We start from the raw sequence: 18979 nt of genomic DNA, 5'->3' as shown, positions 1-18979 counted from the left end.
TGGGAATGTCTCCATAGATTTCTTTGGTGATACCTCCAAGGATTTCTAGAGAAATTCCTCCATGGATTTATTTTCAGAAATTAAAAAAAAATTAAGGTCATTTTAGGGCTTTATGGTGTAATTCTGGACGATTTTTCTGGTGGTAATTCTAGCGAAACTCTAGTGACATTCCCAGAACTCCTTGTGAAATTCCTTAAAAAACTTCTCTCGCGAAAAATTACAGGTAAAATAATTAGGGAAACTACTGGTGAAGTATCTGAAGGAATTACTAGTTGAATCTTTATCTCTTTTTGATAAAGAAATTTCAGGTAAATTATTGGAGGATTTCCTGAAAACCCCTGGGAATCCCTGGAGTTATTCCGCGAGGAATTGAGGATTTCCGGGATTAATTCCTTAAGGAAATCCCTTGATAAAATCCGGGAGGAATCATTTGAGTATTTCCGGAAGGAATCTCTTTAGTAATTCCGGTAATGAAATTCTTACAAGAAATTTCTGATAAAATCCCTGGAGGAATTCCTGATAATGCGAGAGGATTTCCTTGAGGATTGACTCCTTGAGTGATTTTGTGAGGTATCCCTTTAGAAATTCCGGGAGAAATCTTCTAAGAAACTCAAGGAGGACTATCTTGAAGAGTTCTCTGATGAATCTTTTGAAGCATTCCCTAGAGAAACCCCTGGGAAAAAAATCGAAAAGAATTCATTAAAAATTGCCTGATGGAACCCAGAATAACCCTAGAGGGATTTCTGAAGGAAACTTTTGAAGACATCCTGATAGAATCCCTGACAGAACTTCTGATGGAATTCCAGGAGGATTTTTTTAATGAAGTATGAGGAAATTTTCTAATGGAATCCATGAATGAACTTCCGATGTAATCCCTGCAATACTACCAATGAAATCTTTTGAAGAACACCTGATGAAATTCCTAGAGAAACTTCGGATGTAATCCTTGGAAAAACTTGCGATGTAATCCCTGGAGTAATTCCTGATGGAATCGTTAGAAAAACTCTTGATAGAATTTCTGTATAATTTCCAGGTAAAATCTGTGAAGGAACTCCTAATGGAAACTCTGTCTAGAGGAACTCCTGATAAAGTCCTTAGAAGAACCCCTGATGGAATCCCAAAAAGGACATCTGTTGTTTTCCCTGTAGGAATTCCTAACTAAATCCCTATAAATCTCCTGGTAAAATCCTTAGAAAAACTCCTGATGGAATCTTTTGCAAACTCCTGTTGAAAGACTCAGTGGAACTTCCTACAGAAACTCTTAATCCCAAAATCCCGGAAGGAATTTCAGGTGGAATGTGTAAAGAAAATGCTAATGAAACCCCTGAAGGAACTCTTCTCGAAATCTCTAAAAGAACTCCTGATGTAATTTCCAGAACAGATCCTGATGTTATCCCTAGAAGCAACTTCTGGGTAATCTCTGGAGGATCCAGATGGAATCTCTGAAGAAACTTCTGATGGAATCTCTAAAGGAACTTCTGTTAAAATTTCTGAAGAATTTATTGATGATATCTAATGAAATCCGAAATGAAATCATTGGAGGAACTCCTGATAAAATCCCTTTAAGAACTATGGATTCGCTATAGGAACTCCTGATGGAATCCCTGGAAGAATTCCGAATAAGATTCCTGATAGAACTCCTGATAAAATGTCTAGAGAAACTCCTTTCGATATCCCTAGAAGAAATCCTGATGGAATTCCCAGGGGAACTCCTGATATGTACTTTGGAGGAACTTCTAAAAGAATCTCGGAGGAAACGCTAGCTGGGATCTCTGAAGGAACTCTTGATAGAATTCTTGGAGGAACTCCTGATGAAATCCTTAGAAGAATTGTAATGGTAGCCCTAAAGGCACTCCTGGTAGAATCCCTTCTGGAATTCCTGATGGAACTCCTGATTGAACACTTGGAGGAATATAAAGATATTGTTGGAAAAACTCCTGATAGAATCATCGAAGGAACTGCTGATGAAATCTCTAGATGAACTCCTCATGAAATTGTTGGAGGAATTCCTGATAAGTTTGCTGATGGAACTCCTGATAGAATGGAACCCTTTATGATATACCTAGAAAAAGTATTGATGGAATTCCTCGAGAAACTTCTGATATGATCTCTAGAGGAACTCCTGATAGAATTTCTTGAGGAATTTCGGGTTAAATCTCAGATGAAACTCTTGATAGAATCTCTACAGAAACTCCTGATGAAATCCTTGAAGGAAATCCTTGAAGGAGCTCCTGATGGAATCAATGGAGAAATTTATGATGAAATTCATAGAATAAATAATGATGGAATCCCTAGAGGAACCCCTGATAGAATCCCTCGAAGAATTCCAAATAGAATCTCTGAAGGAACTTCTGATGGAATCGCTGGAGAAACTTCTAATGTAATTTCTAGAGGTATTCCTGATAGAACTCCTGGAAGAGTTCCAGATGCAATCGCTGAGGCTACTCCTGAAATATCACTTTCACCTCTTTGCGTTTGAGCCCTTCAAATATAGTAACTTTCAAATTTCTGTCCATGGTGAAAACTTATCATTGCTTCAATGTGCACAAAATATTTGTCAACGGTTTTCCTACCCATGGTTTCGAATGAGGATGCGCCTCTGGTTTTGATAATAATAATGTTATCAACTGATTTCAACAAACATGACTGAACTAAATAATATTAAATTGAAAATTTTTAGGAAAATTGGTCGGTGTTCTGTTCAGGCAGACTGAACCAAGGACTGAACTAAGTGCTTTTTGATGGTATCAGTAAAACGTACCCCAGGCATTCTTAATATCAACATATTTGAAATGCTTGAGGCTGTAAAAATGGTTCTTATTTATTTGATGATACATCTGTGTGAAACTTGCATCGGAGAGTTCAGAAATGATAAAGTCTTTAGACCACGAAAATATCATCTAGTCCGGTCTGTCTGAACGCTGACCAATTGAAGTTAATATAATTTGATAAACTAACTATAAGTTTTTCAACTTTATTTTACTTGCTCCGGGATGTAATAAACATTGTAGATTCTCCACTACTGGGCACATAAGACTTGAATAACCGTTTATTTAAATCATGTCAATTATAAAGCAAATAACAGCATAATAATATCAAAAAAATATTTCTTGGAAACCTTCCCAAAAACTTAAAACCTTCAATGCCTATTCGCCATCACCTTAATAACATGCTACGCTCTAAGCTTCAAAGCTTTAAACCCGCCGCACCAAAGCTATAAAGTTTCTCTAAAATCCCAATAGATGGCCAATGGATTACTTATCTGTGTGTATCTTTTTTCCACTGGGCCATTTCCCCTCCCGTTTGACAGTTCACTCACTGCTGCTGCTGACTGTTGATTTTGTTGTAAGTCTTGGTTTTGCTTCGCATTTGTCTGTTTTGTTTTAGTTCTTTGATTCGTCTGGCAAATAAATCGCGTTTTGCTAAAGGGAAATTTTGGTGCTAAATTGTGGGAAAACTATTGCTACAAAACAAAGTCAGGTGAACCAGAATGTCAATTATTACTGAAACTGGTTGTGATGCAGAGCTATGTCATGAGTGATCAGCTGATTTGTTAAATAATTGGACTAATTGGAGCCTTCTTTGTTACTGTTAATCTTTGGTGCTTAGTGGTTCAATTAATCTGAAAAAAAGTGTGTTATGATTGTGATCATCTATCAGTGACCGTGAAACGAGGGATGTAATGGTAAGTGATGGCAATTTTAAAAGACATACGTTGTTTCAGAAGGTACCTCATGCACAAAGTTGCTGGAATGAACTCACTGAACATTCTAGAATAATTACCCTTAGTTGGTCCGAAACGTAAAAAACCGGTTCTGCAAACGTAACAGTCAATGAACGAAAATCCCATAAAACAAAAGAGAATTTCTCAAGCGCAATCTCAATAAGCATATCGTAGCAATTGATACCGAACAAATTTTGAGAAAGGAAAAATCAACGATTATGACAAAAAAAAAATCTTATCGAACGAAGGAACTATAACCGTTTCCTGTACTCGATGAATCGTCGAATCGATTCCGCTTATCGATAAACATTCGGCGCATCAAAGCGCATTCCGGCACCGGAACCGAAAATCGTAATGCCACAATATCCTAGGTACTGTTCGACGAAAGTAACTGACGGAAAGGAAATCGAAGGGAGAAAACCGAAATGTTAATCAGATGTATAGTAAAAGTCGCCGGTAGGTATTGCGGCGACAGCATTGTAGCCAAGAATGACCCAAATGCAATTGGATGACTACCGTTAATTGAGTCGACACAATCTCTAGATTATGAGAAAGATCAACCATTTTCTTATGGTAAGATGATGAAGACATTATTTGTTTTACTGTATCGATGTTTTGTATAAATTGAAAATCAAGATGTTTTCCGAGTAATAAACTGGTACAGTTTAGCGTCATATAACTGTGTAAGTGATTATTTGTGAGTTGGCGTTCCATGTGCACGATGACTGTGAATCTCATTGCCGATAGTCTTCAAGAAGAATGTGTCCATGATGCAATCGAAAACCAAAACGGAAAATCTATAATTTGGTTTTATATTATTCGTCATATTCTGACCGCCCAACGACCAAAATTGTGTATACAAACATTACTTAGACAGTCACATTCAGAATAGAGTCGACGACATCAACCGGAAATGGACCGATGCAGTCGCAACGAAATAGAATAAATTTTGGAGCAGATGCGACGAACTCACGATTGGATATGCAAATGAAGCAAGTTGGTACCGAAGCGCTTCATTTTACAGAAAATTAGGTCATTGTTATGCAAAATGATATCAGCACCTCAAAAGACAGCTGAAGTAACAGGAAACTGACATTGCTGCAACGACACATTAAAAGTTGATCGAACAACAGACCACAGTGAGGACGACTGAAAAAAACATAATTCAGAATTGATTTATCCAGCTATTTTTATCGTTACCTTTTACGGTTTGACCATGGATAGACAGGCCTATTTCTCAGACTTATTTGCTCAATACTTTGCCAGGTCTTAAGAAGGATCAGTAGGATACAACTATGTTAAACAACATGACTCCAACGTGTTCCTGTATTGCAAGCCAATCAATTAGCCAATTTATATCCAAGAATGGAAAAATGTCTATATGAACTACACATCGTTAAATTAATTTAGCTTCTCAATATGATTTCGAAAAACAATAACTATCCTTGACCTTGAATTGCCCAAAGCAAGAGCTTTAATAGCAGCTCTGCTATCTAAGCTAAAATATATTGCTTTACCCATTACGTGATGTTCAAGTACTGATTGCGCTAAACACATGAAATTGAATACTCAAGCCCGAGAAACAGTGCATAGTATGCTAATTGAATCAGTCAGTCTTAGCCCACGTCAATATACACCAGCACCAGCTTTACCTTCAAGAGAGGAGCCATCATTGTAAAGACAATACTGTTCGATAGGGTGTTTTTTGTATTTTGGACAGAGCGTTACGCGTATATAATTTGGCCAATTCCATTGGATTTTGCTGTAAATGTCCAAATTATATACGCGTAACGGTCTGTCCAAAATACTTTGATCACCCTATATATCTATCTAAATAGTCTGAAGATGAAAACTCGAAAGTTTCTTGTAAAGAAAGTTACGTGCAACTGTGAGATGACTTGAGGCAAGGATATTGTTGTCATCATATAAGACATCCATACTTGAGATCCACACTCAAAAAATACGCTGGTTTTTACCATGGCCATGCAGACCTTCTTTGCCCTGAATCCAATGTGAGATATCTCGAAAGGCATGGAATCTGGAATTACTCCAAAAACTAAGTTTGAGTACTCCTATTCAATATATTTTGACGAAATAAGTACCTACATTTAATATGGCAGTTTCTGTAATGGCTTCTACAGTAATTCTGTTGTCCATGAATGACTACAGGGATACCTGTAATGGCCTGCAAAAATTTCCTGTTGAATTTCTTCTAGAGTTGAATACTCAGAAAATTTATCCTGTTAGTCATGACGTCTTAAGCAAAAGGGATCGGTATAACATGACTCATCTTTTAACAGTAGGGCTAAAGCACTAATATTCAACCTATAAAAATTCGTATTTCCATACAAAGTCGGCCAAATAGGTCAAAAATTAGTCATGGGTTGGGTTGGTGCGTTGTCTCTATCGATCTGCGAGTATCATTACTAAAAATAAAACGGTGGGAGTACTTTTGAATAATCACACGGATATTCTGAGAAATAATCTCTAGGAGAGTAGATGGAAGAATTTCTGGAAACCTTCTGAAACAAGAACTGGAAAAAATCTCGTAAAATGGATTTTATTTGGGAAAACTCACAATGGGATTTTGTAGCACGTTCAACTACCGATTTCCTCCATGCATTCTCAGGGAATTTTTACAGAGTTCCTCCAGAAATTTCTCGGAGCTTCCTTTAAAGATCCTCCCAAATTTTATCTAGATTGCTTCCGGGATACTCTCCATAGTTCCTTCAGGAATTTCTCCGGAGTTTCTCAAAAAATTGTTTCGCAGCTCCTTCATCAATCCCTCCGAAGTCCCTGAAGGAGTTCCTTTGAAGGTCCTCCAGGAATTTCTTCAGAGTTTCTCATGACATTTCTTCTGAGAATTCCTTCCGACTTCCTCTCCATGAATTTTCCAGGAATATTTTCAGAGTTCCTCCAGTAATTCCTCTGATTTTCTCCAGTAATTTCTTAGAGCTGTTCCAGGAACTCCTTTGGAGATCCTCCCGAATTTTCTCCAGAGTGCTCCCTGGATTCCCTCCATTCCTTCAGATTTTTTTCCGTAGGTTCTCAATAAATTATTCTACAATTCCTTCATCAATTCTATCGAAGTTCCTGATGGAATTCCATTGAAGGTCCCCCAAGAATTTCTTCAGAGTTTCGCATAGAACTTCTTCGGAGTTCCTCCGAGAATTCCTTCCGATTTCCTCCATGAATTCTTCAGGAATTCTTCCGAAGTTCCCTCAGGAGTTCCTTTGGATATCTTCCCGAATTTTCCCCAGAGTACCTCCAGTATTCCCTCCATAGTTCTTTCAGAACTTCTCCGGAGTTTTTGACATTTTTTCTGAGTTACGCCGGGAACTCTTTGAGCAAGGCATTTTTTCAGAGTTCCTTCAGAAATTCATCGGATTTCCTCCAGATATTCCTCGAAGCTCCTTCGCAAATTCCTTTGGGGATCCACCCGATTTTTCTCCAGAGTGCCTCCGGGATACCCTCCATAGCGCCTTTAGGAATTTCTCAGGAAAATATTCCGCAGTTTCTCCAGCAATTCCTTGGGAGTCCTTGCATGAATTCCTTTGAAGGTCCTCCAATCAATTCTTCAGAGTCCATATGGTATTTCTACGAAATTCCTCTGCGAATTGCTTCCAATTTCATCTGGGAATACTTTTCGAGCTCCTCCAGGAATGCTTCGGATTTCCTCCATAGTTCCTCTTGTTTTTTTTCAGGATTTCTCAAGGTATTATTCAGAATTCTAGTAATTCCTCGGAAATCCTCTGGAGTTCCACTAGGGATTCTTGTGGAGTAAATTAAAATCCCTACATTTCCTACGAGAATTTCTCCCGTTTTCCTCATGTAATTTCTCCGGAGTTGCTCTAGTTCTTCTTCTTCTTCTTGGCATTAACGTCCTCACTGGGGCAGAGCCTGCTTCTCCGCTTAGTGTTCTTATGAGAACTTCCACAGTTATTAACTGAGAGTTTTCTTTGCCAAAGTTGTCATTTTCGCATTCGTATATCGTAGGGCAGGTACGATGAAGTTCCTCTAGTATTTTAATCAAATTCTTCCAGAAACTCTTCCAAATTTTCTCCAAGGCTGGTTCCTTGGATTTTATTCAGCGATTCCTCGAAACTTCCTCCGGATTTTCATCTGGAATTCTCTGGAGTTTCTCCGAGAATTCTTTTGGAGTTTCTCTAGGACTTTGTACAGAGGTCCTACAGAAATTCCTTCAATTTTTCTACGGGAATACCTTCGGAGCTTCGCCAGTGATTCCTCCTGAGTTGCTCCAGATATTGCTCCCGAATTTTATCGGTGTTTCTCATGGAATTCTTCACAGTTCCTCCAGTAATTCTTTGGAAATCCACCGGAGTTCCAATAGTAATTCTTCTGGATCTTCTCCGAGAATGTCCCTGGATTTCCTCAGAGACATTTTCCGAACTTTCTCCGGGAATTTCATAAGTGTTTTCCCTAGAATTGTTTTGGAGTTCCTCCAGGAATCCTTCAGGATTTTCTCCAGATTTTGCTTTCCACCGAAATTCCTCCAGAGTTCCGTCGACAATTCTTCTGGATTTCATCCAGCAAATCCTCGAAAGCTCCTACGGAGTTCAAATGAATGTCTGCAATGGGTGACGGGTCATTTGGCCGAACGCCATTTGGCTGAATGCCGTTTGGCCGAACGCTATTTGGCTGAAAGGGTCATTTGGCAGAATGCCGTTTGGCCGAATGCCGTTGGCCGAATAGTAAACTTAAATTAGCATGTATTTGTAATGAATTTCGAAGAACAGTTCATTCTTAAAGAAGGATAAATCATCATAGATATGCAGCTCTTGAGTGTTAGATCAAGGAACAGTCAATGCTGAAAGAAGAACATTCTAAATGTAAATATTTATGCACTTATGTACTTGCAGTGATTCGGCCAAACGGCATTCGGCCAAACGGCATTCGGCCAAACGACCTATTTGGCCAAATGACATTCGGCCAAATGGCGTTCGGCCAAACGGTATTCGGCCAAATGGCCGGACACCCTGCAATGGGGTCTTTGCATTGGATTCCGCAGAGTCCTCACATATGAATTGAAAACTTCTTCTCAGACTGAAATCAGACTTCTATTAAAGATCTCTTCAGAAATCATTCAGAGGAGTTCTCCGAAGAATACATCAAAATATTCGTCCACATAACTTACAGGAATTCTTCCTGGAATTCTTTTAGGTGTTATGCTTTCGATTCTTTAAGGAATGTATTCAATTAGCACTGTCGGGTTCATTCCAAAAATTGCTTCTCGGAGCATCAGTGTTGGCAGCAATACTTATAATACACACTTAATTTAGAATGCCGAATCTCGGCTAATTTTAACCGAGATCCGCACAGCCTAGTAATCGGTAAATAAATTTCCTGGGATCTCAGCAAATAAAATCCGAGTATCAGTAGATCGCGCTCCGTTGCTAAGCAACCGGACAATTTGTTAGCTGAGTCTCGGTTAAAATCGGGAAACCGAGATTCGCACAGCCGAGCTCGTGAAAAAAATCTGAGTGTGTAGTTTTTTTTTTTTTTCATATAATGCTCTTGACAATCCTGCCAGGACTCTTTTAATACAGAAGGAATTGCTCCATGATTTGTTTCAAGAGTTCTAACAAAGAATTTAATAGGAAGTTCATAGTAGTCAACGAAGATGGCACCTTCGGTAATTCTTCTGCATATTTTTTATACTTTTCATGGGTTCACTGTTAAGCTTAGTCAGGAGTTATTAAGTCATCATGATATTTCTTTAGAATTTCCTCTTTTGGAGTAGGGGATCGCACCAGAAACCCCTTTTTCCTGAAATTTACTCTGGAAATTCTTGATGGAATACAACTTTGTTCAGAGATACTTATGAGAATTCCCTAAGAACTAGTACAGAAATTCTTGCAGAAATACTGTCAGATTTTCATCTGGAATTTTACTGAATTTCCATGATTTGAAATTGTGTATAATCATTCAGAGCAATTACGCATAAAACTGATAAAGTTATCGAAGGATTGATACAGGAATTGTTCAAGGATTCGATTATAAATTATATTAGAAACATCGCCTTAGGCAGGGTTTCCTCTAGAAATTACTCCAGATTTTGTCGAAAGAATTATGCCTTAAATATAGTTTTGGATACTCTCCTAGGAATTCCCCCTGAAATATCTTTGGAGCGTTTCAAAGAAGTTTGCAGAATACTTCCGATAATAAGGAGTTTGTTTAGGAATAACTCATAGATATTTTTCCAAGTATTCCTTCTGTGCATATTTTTCTTTTCAGGTTTGATGGAAATATTCTCAACAAACTCATTTAAGGATGGCAGTTTTCGTGTCATGGCCCTTTTTCAAGATTTTTGGCTCTGCAATGGATAAATGCCGCCTGAGCCTATAGAATTATATGTTATTATTATTACCATTTTGTAATGTTATTTTAAAAGACTAAGAGGTTTTGTGCCTTTTTAAGAAGAATTCTAAACAAAAATCACTCAAAGGGGCTTTTCCCTCTTTCAAAATTTTTAGTTAAAAAATAAATAAATAAATAATTAAGCACCGTCAATTTGAAACGATAAGACTCTATCGCGATTTCTGCAGAAAAAATTCCGAAGCACTCTGATCGATTCGAAACAATAATTCAAGAATATAACCAGAAATTAATTTGTTCACTGATAAATACTGTGGTTTTCCTATATAAAAGTCTAATATTTTTTCTCCGAATTCTTCCAAACATTAAAAACAGGAACTCCGTCAAAGATGATACAGGAATTATTTCAGAGATTCCTAATTCGAATATCTAATGCTTCGTCAGGTTCAACTATCCTTTATCTATAAATATTTCTAAGAATAAAAAATATCTGTGGAATTCAACCAAAATTTCTCAACATATTGTTTGTTCGGTTTCACAATTTTCTGCAAGGTATTTTTTTAGAAAAAATCTGTATGATTCCTTGGATAGCTTCCTAAAAGAATTTTTGGAGAATTTATACAAAGAATAAACGGGAAGCTTCTGGATGAATTTTAAAAGCATTCTTGAGAAAAATTATGCGAATCATACTTTAATGGATTCCAAAGAAAGCTCCAGGGAAACTCATTGTTACTATTTCGTAAGAGCTTTTAAATAAATCCGTGGTGACATTCTTTTTTGATACTCTGAAAGAACTTTTGTGGTCTTAGATTTTTGGTGTGGTTGTTATTTAAGTTTAAAACAATCCTAGAAGGCATTCCATGAAGTATTTCAGTAAGGAATACTAAAAGAATGATTGATCTCTTAATGGGTCTTTGTAGACACTTTATTAGGAGTCTCCATAAGGCATTATTATTGAATGATAATCAAGTAGTTATGTTCTGCGTCTTTGACGCAATCAATCGATAGAATGCATAGAGAAGTTTTAGGAAAAACTTTTTCAAGAATGCAAATTACCAACTTCTAAACTAAAAACAAATCCTGGAAAAATTTCTGCACGAATCCTTCGACAAATTCCATCGAATTCCTTGGAAGAATTGTTGTGGACCAGCTTATAAAATTCTTGGAGGAATTTGAGTACTCCACTTCTCAACAACCCCCTTTTCCGTCCTATGGAATTTCTGATTAGGCATTTGATTATAACCTAGAAGACATGTCAGTTTTTCGTAAATTTCATTTCAATTTCAATTTAATCTAATTGCAAAGTATATGTAATGTTCAGTTTTCCAGAGGTTCTGAAAAATGACTCTTAGTTGATCCATAACTGGGGTCAAGTACTTCCACATCAATCAAACTCTTCTCGTTACCGGTATATTTAAAACGTTTCTATATCTTGACAATAACATCAAATAGTTTTGATGTCTTCTATGTAGTGAATCCTCAAGGTCCACACAAAATAATGATTGCGCGGAATAAATTAAATTAATTGAAAGTATTTAAGTTGATTTACTCGAAAGTGGATGGATTGATCGGATCTGTCGAAACCGCACACATTGCCAAAACTAGGCTAAATTTAGCTATTCATTTGCATGAAGAGGAAAAGAATCAAAATGATAATGCTGGTTTCGATTAAAATGCGCCAAAGGCGAATAGGCATAGAACACACTGCTTGAAAGGCTTGTTGCCAAATAAAAGGTGATAATCAAAATAAACGAATGTAGATATGGACAATAGGGCGGTTCAAAAGTTAAAAATGTTTGAAAATCCAATCTCCCATATGTTGCTTAGCATCCTTATCATAAAAATAGTGTTCTGTGATATTTTTTTGTTTCTTTCTAAAAATTTCTCAGAACACTATTTTTATGGTAAGGAGCACATGGGAGATTGGATTTTCAAACATTTTCAAAATTTGAATCACCCTAATAGACAAGCTACCCTTTATTTAGTCTCACATCTGAGATTCGACTTGACGTTAGCCTTATTGTTACATCCATTTCTTAAACAAAACCCAAGCTATTTAGTCTTACAAAGGTCTGAAACTTAAACACATAGTCTTGTTTTACAGCAGCCGAATGCCGAATGTGTAAGTTTTAAGCAACCCGGGAGCATCATGACAGCTGCAGTACAACGTCAGTGTACCGAAAAATTTTGGTCCGTGGTACTGTCAAACTCAATGAAATCATGGAGTGTTCTCAAAATAGGGCGTAAACTAGAATTATGCTGATGGACAAAAAAAATGCTTTACAATTTTTGTTTGGCATTTGTAATATCATTATAAACGAGTGATCATCAAATAACGATTCTCTGAAAGGATTTGTAAGGTCATCGGGAAGATTTTGTATGGCCCAAGAGCGAGTTTTGGATAGTGGTGTGATGTGGTCTGCATGCTGTAAAGTTGCTTATAATAACCAATCCTTTGTTTACGAAATTATTTTTTGACCACTTGGCAATTGGGTCCTAAAATTTTTAATGAAATCTTGTTTTTATTTAATAACACGAAAAAGCATGTTACTGTAACTACTTTAGCAATTTTTCCCGCTCAAATAATGGCTATAACATGTTTAAACTTTAATTTAAAAATTTGGTCCATAAATGAACCTTGACACTTTTGATCATGTTTGACGTTCGCTTAGTCGACAAAAACACCACAGGGGTTTTAGCTCGACCACTGGGATTGTTCCTATCTGACATTTCGTAAGGGACACGGAAAACAAAATACACCCAAAATTTGAGTTTAAGCCAAAGGATGTGACAAAATCTAAAAAAATGTTTTTTGGGCTTAAACCAACGGAAAACATTAGAAAATTGAGTAAACATGTGTTTTTGGCCTAAACTTAAGCGTTTGGCACTAAAATTAGGACAGGGCTTTAGGACCCTATTCAAACCAAGATAAGTTTGTTAGGGATCGTTCAAATATTACGTAACACAACTGGGGGAGGGAAGGGGTCTTTTGTAGTGTAACGGTCCATACAATAAATTGAAATCTTCCATACAAAATCTGTTACTCCAGGGAGGGAGGGAATTTAAATTGGCAAATTTCTTCGTTACGTAATATTTGAATCACCCCTTAGATATTTACGAGGATTATTGATTTATGAAAAATTTACTGTAGTTATCCAGCTTTTTACGAGCGCTAATGGCTGCCGCCAACAGGCTTGCTTTCTGGTAGGGATTGGTCGATTTGAGGTTTGGCTTGGGTCCGCTCAATATAAAACGACTCAAGCCAAACGTCAAATCGACCGATCCCTACTAGAAAGCGAGCCTATTTGCGGCAGCGCTTTTAAAAAGCTGGATAAGCATGAAATCAATCTGAGATCATATCCAGCTATTGACTCGCAGTACATTTTCTTTTGCGGAATTGAACACTTTTTTCTCATACTCACCCCCAGACATCTAAGTTCAATCAGATAAGCTTATTGGATGAACTATCCAGCTTTATACGAGCGCTAATTTCACCAAAAATTAGCCCACTTCTATAAAAAAGGGATCCAAGGCAAACCAATCTGACGTTTGACATGGGACGCTTGGTATACACTTATCCTCCGGTGCACCAAATTTACTCACTCCAGGAATTTTGACACTTTACCGAAACACGTGGGGAGCATTGAACTCTTGCCGAGCGGTGTCACGAACACATTCGCAAATTTGCTGGTGAAAAATACTGCTGTTTGATTTTGCTTGGAACAGCTCATCTTTGTTTATATTTTCCACCAGCAATTTTTAGGTAGTGTTGGTGACATGTAACATGTATGTACACGAGCGCAGAAACAACTATTGAGAAGCGTGACCCGCTAAAGTGTCAAAATTCTTGGACCGAGTGAATTTATCAACCCGGTGGACAAGTCAATTGACCGGGCCCAAACCAAACGTCAATGTGTTGGATCCCTACCAGAAAGTGAGCTAACTTTTGGCGGCCATTACCGCTTTTGAAAAGCTTGATCAGGTCCGTCCCACTCGGGCTCAGACTGGGTACCACTTTTTTTTTTTTTTTTTTTTTTAAAAAGACACCGACACGTTAATGCTTCCAGTGGACGATTAGCCCTTTGAAGGAAGCACCACACTAGACAACGGACTAGCAACGGACTTCTAGTACTGCATTTGGTCCCTCGGTAGTGCAAAAGGTACCCAAGTTTGACAAATCGCAGTACACTTTTCACGGCATTCTAGATTACCTTATGAGCCATAAAATTTTGGGCAACTGCAAGGGACATGGAGGTCTTTAATTTGTCTTTGGCTGGATAGTTCATCCAATGGACTTATCCACGGTCTTCTTTTCTTGTCGTTTTTTTCCGATCTGAATATGTTTACATAAAATGACATCCGCACCAACACGAATGTTTACCGGATGAACAATGCGTAGATTGATGTGCAACGAAATCGTTTATTTTTCTGTATACACACATTTTTATACATTTTTCTGTATGCAGTAAAGGTTTTCCTCTCGCTGGAAGTTGCAGCGTAACGTCATCGTACATTAGTTCATAGGCTTATTTGATTAAAACTTAGACCTCTAGTGGTGAGTATGAGAAAAAGTGTTCCAAGCCGCATAGAAAAAAATCTGCAAATAAAAAAAATATCACTTTTTGACTTAATTCGTTTTCATTGAAACCCGTTCAAATAAAAGACAAGGACAGCTATTTAGCTGTACAAACTGTAACTTAACACTATACAACGGACAAGCATGCTCCAGTGGCACAGCCGAGGAACATTCCTGACGAAAAGTTTCAATGGCTGAAGCGGGAATCGAACCCACACCCCATGACACGTTGCGCTTAAATACCTGACGACACTAACCGCACGGCCACGAGGTTCACAATATTTCTTTTGAGAGCAGCAAAGCGATCCACAAAATCAGTTAGGCTGTATTGTGAGTAATTTCTCATGGATGTCTTTCTCGCAAAATAAAGCACTAACAGGTCATTTAATCCTTCCACCGAACGATTTGGTGCGCTCTTAAGTTCATTTGGTGCTTAAACTTGATGTTTTTATTAAATTTATTTCCATTGGAAGACGAAAATATCCGATTCGCCCTTATTTCATTTCATGCCATTCGTTGTTTTGCATCCGTCAACGACGAAACAAAATTCCGATCTGCCATAGTGAAAAATCGTGCCGGCAGCGGTGGATGGCCCCATTGTTTACGTTGTAAGTGGGTACGTGAAAATTGCGTTATCTGTCACTGCGCGGGGGGGTTGGTTTTAAGGCTTCTCCCTATAGGCCTATTCAAATGACGTCTCAAATCAGCTGATCGGGAAGCACTTTGACATTTCTTCTATGAAAATGACAGGCCCGTGTTAGCACCGGTCCTCCACCGATGTAAACAAATGCATAGACGGACCTGTCACTTGAAAAGGCCTATTGTTTTTCATGGATGCCACCTTTTCCATTAACCTATTTAGTTGTAGAAATTTATATCACCGTACCACAATGACCACACGTCGAGCTTTGCAAGGCTAATAAATGGGTCAACCAATTGGTAGCTTCGGTTGAAAGTTCACCAGGAGCAGCGCATCAGAATAAAAACCACATTTTTCAATCCCATATTGACCGGTCAGAAGCGGAGCAACCAGAACCAACCAGAATTGGCGGAGAACCCGTTCGATGGATTACATGCACCTCAAAATGCAAATCCTGATGGTGATGTGGCACTGGTAGCTGGTTGGGATGTCCATCAATATTACTGCAGTGGCTACTTGAGGTGGTTCTTCAGGAAACATTGGAAAGAAGGGAGGACAGCAAATGCGAAATGCGTTGTCGAAGTTAGAATGATAATCATCATTTATGCGAAAATCCGTCGCCGTCCGTTAGCAGCGCCACTTTGCGGGGAAGGTGCCAACTGCTGATGCAAAGTAAAGCCGACATGAGTAATGACTTCACATCACGGGTCTTTGCCACTTCTCCATTTGCTCGAGATCGAACCGATAAGCAGCGACTTTCGACTGCTTCATCTGGGATGTGGATTTATAGTCCCATTGGAAATTGCTCAGCTGTCCGAACGCCAATTTAGCGATGCATCCTCGGATAAAAAAAATGCAGTGATTGGACTGCCATAAACCACCACCATCACCGTACCGAAAAACCACATCCATCCAAATCATTAAGATCCGTTCGTATTCGTATTGACATTGGCCACACAGATCATTCGACGAAATTACCACCTTTCCACGCGATCAGGCATCCCCGGAGATCATACGGTAATCGATTGCAAATCGATATTTCGTGCCAACATGTGCAAAGCCCTTTCAGTAGACGAGGTGCCTCATATTGCACATCATTCGGCGCAATTCCACACTTGCTGTTCGTTTGGATTACCTCGGAGCCTTTCTAGGCTAACATGTGAAAAGGGTGTAACATCCATTGCCAAGCAAAACTGCTCCCGTGTGCCCCGGGTTTAATACGACTTATTCTTGTATACCTGCCTGACCAACAGGGCCCTGTTGATGATAAAGGTTTTTGACTAAATCTAGGGGTTTATCCAGGAATTCCCACATGAAATCCTCCAGAAATCGCTGTACAGAAACTTGTCGAGAGATTCCTTTAAAAATTCCTTCAAGAATTGTTCCAATAATTTCATCAAGGTTTACTCTAGAAAATTCTGCATGGATACCTCTAGAAATTGTCTCTGGGACTCCTCCAGAAGTTAACATCAGATATTCTTTCAGCAATTCCACATTTAATTCCGTTAGGAATTTTCCAAATACCAGGACTTCCTAAAAAAACCTCCAGAGGTTCTCAAAAAAATTCCTAGGATTCCCCAACAAATAACTCAAGTTATTTCTCAATTAGAACATCTTTCAAAAATTGCACCAGGAATTCGTCCGAAAAATCCTTCAGAAATCCCTTCAGCGATTAATCCTGAAATCCCACTAGGGATTACTTCATGAGGAATGAAATTTCTCTAGAAATTCTTCTAAAAAATCCACAAGGAATTTCACCAGGAATACTGCTAAAAATTTCTTCAGAAAATTCTCCATAGATTTTCCCTGAAATACGGAATACCACATCCAGAAATTATTTCAGAGATTCCAGCAGAAATTCCTTCAGAGATCTTGCAAAATTCTCTAAGGATTCCTTTATATAATTGACCGAAAATACACATAGGAGATTACTCCACAAATTCCTTTCAGAATTCCCGATTAACTTCCTTAAGGTTTTCCTATTTTCGAAATACGCCGAAAAAATCTATCAGGAATGATTTCACAAATTCGTCCAGGAATCACTTCAGGAATTCTTGCACGTATTTCTTCAAGGATTCCTCCAGAAATTACGACAGAAATTCCTTAAGAAGCTCCACCAAAAGCGACTAGCAGAGATTCTTTTAGAATTTCTCCCAGATATGACATAAACAATGCATCCACAATTTCATGATTTTCTCAGGAAAATCTTCCAGCATTTCTGTCCGTGATTCCTTCAAACATTTTTAAAGAATTTCTAGAAATTTCTTCGGGTAATTCTCCAAAGATTTCTACAAAAATCCTTTACATATTCCCGAACAAATTCCTAAAGGTTTTTCTTTTTCAGAATTGTTTCCTGGAAATACTTTAGAGATTCCTACAGAAAATCTTCCAGGTATTAATTCTATGATTATTTCAGTGGTTTTACCAGACGTTTCTTAGTGATTCCTTGCAAGATTCCACTTATACGTAATCCTCCAGGGATTCTTTCTGGATTTATTTCGGATTCTTCCAGAAATTTTTTCAGAGATTTATCCAGAGTTTTCTGCAAAAAATGACGGCAGGAATTTCTAAAGAAGTTACTTTAAGAGATTTCTTCAGAAATTTTGCTGAGAGCTCATGCAGAAAATTCTCCAGAGATTACTTGAGAAATTATTTAATAATTTCCATTAGAGATTGTTCCAGGAAATTCTTCATCAATTGACTACAGAGCTTCCTCCTGATTTTTTAAAGTATACAGTAAAGATGGGGAAATCATATTTCTAGACATATTCTTCCAGAACTTCCACTTCGAACTCGTTCTTAAACTCTAGGCATTCCTTTGAGAATTTTTCCAAAAAAAAATCAGAGAATCCTTAAGAAATTCCACTAGGAATACTTTTAACCTTAGTAAGGACCCTGGGTCTTTTTTGACCCATTTCAAAATTCAAATCAATGTAACTTTTGATTGAAATATCCTAGCAATTTAAAATTCTCTGACAATTATTTTTTTGTGGGAAGTTTTGTTTCTGCGGAGCTTCCATAAAAAAAAGTTACAAACTTTGACATAGGGTCGTTTTCGACCCGAAAGTTCTAGCAGCTCACAAAAATCAGTGTGTTGACCAAATTTAGTTCTGTTGGGCTTAAATTAAAGGCACAAATTTCAAGTTTCAGAAACCCTCTCGGAGATCCGGATTTGGTCACTGTGGCCACCGGGAACCTGCTACATATGAAACAAAATCCCTTTAGAGACAGACCCTTACTTTGACAACCTGTAGTTTCGTAACTACATATATAAGTAATCTGAACCGTCTTTATATTATTGAATTGGTATTTACGTGGACTGTGAATAGAGATTCTCAAATCACTTAGTTATTCATACCCGCTTCCGGAAACCCGGAACATCCGAAAAGTAAGTTTCCATCGCAGTTTTGTATATATAATTCACATCGGTACTATTCGGTTGATGGATATTTTGGCATAGAATTCCTCTGCAATAAGGAACCAACCACCGGCGCACATCCCCTGCAAAATTTGGTCCAGTATGGACTATGTGGAACCGGTTCCTGCAGTCCCGGAAGGTAGCCAATCTGGGCAATTCGATGTTATTACTCAGATTTATGCCCCAAAACCAAATTAATTGTGCCCAATTCTTTACGATTTTTTATGTTCGGATGTATTTTGCCAACAGGATGAATGAATGGTTATTCTGCTCCTTTTGGAGCAC

At 38.0% G+C, this 18979-nt stretch overlaps 1 protein-coding gene across 1 annotated transcript in view; it reads left to right on the top strand.

The window, feature by feature from the left end:
• Window positions 1–3365: 3365 nt before the first annotated feature.
• The window catches only part of LOC5565729 (protein N-terminal asparagine amidohydrolase), a 162367-nt gene continuing 146753 nt past the window's right edge, over window positions 3366–18979 (top strand). Inside the window, exon 1 of the mRNA XM_021855323.1 lies at window positions 3366–3685. The gene's annotated coding sequence lies outside the window, so the exon portion shown is untranslated. The remainder of the gene's footprint in view (window positions 3686–18979) is intronic.

Source organism: Aedes aegypti, chromosome 3 (assembly GCF_002204515.2).
Source record: "Aedes aegypti strain LVP_AGWG chromosome 3, AaegL5.0 Primary Assembly, whole genome shotgun sequence".
NCBI classification, from domain to species: Eukaryota; Metazoa; Arthropoda; class Insecta; order Diptera; family Culicidae; genus Aedes; species Aedes aegypti.
Note: the sequence above shows the minus strand (reverse complement) of the source record. Positions and strands in the feature narration are given on the sequence as shown.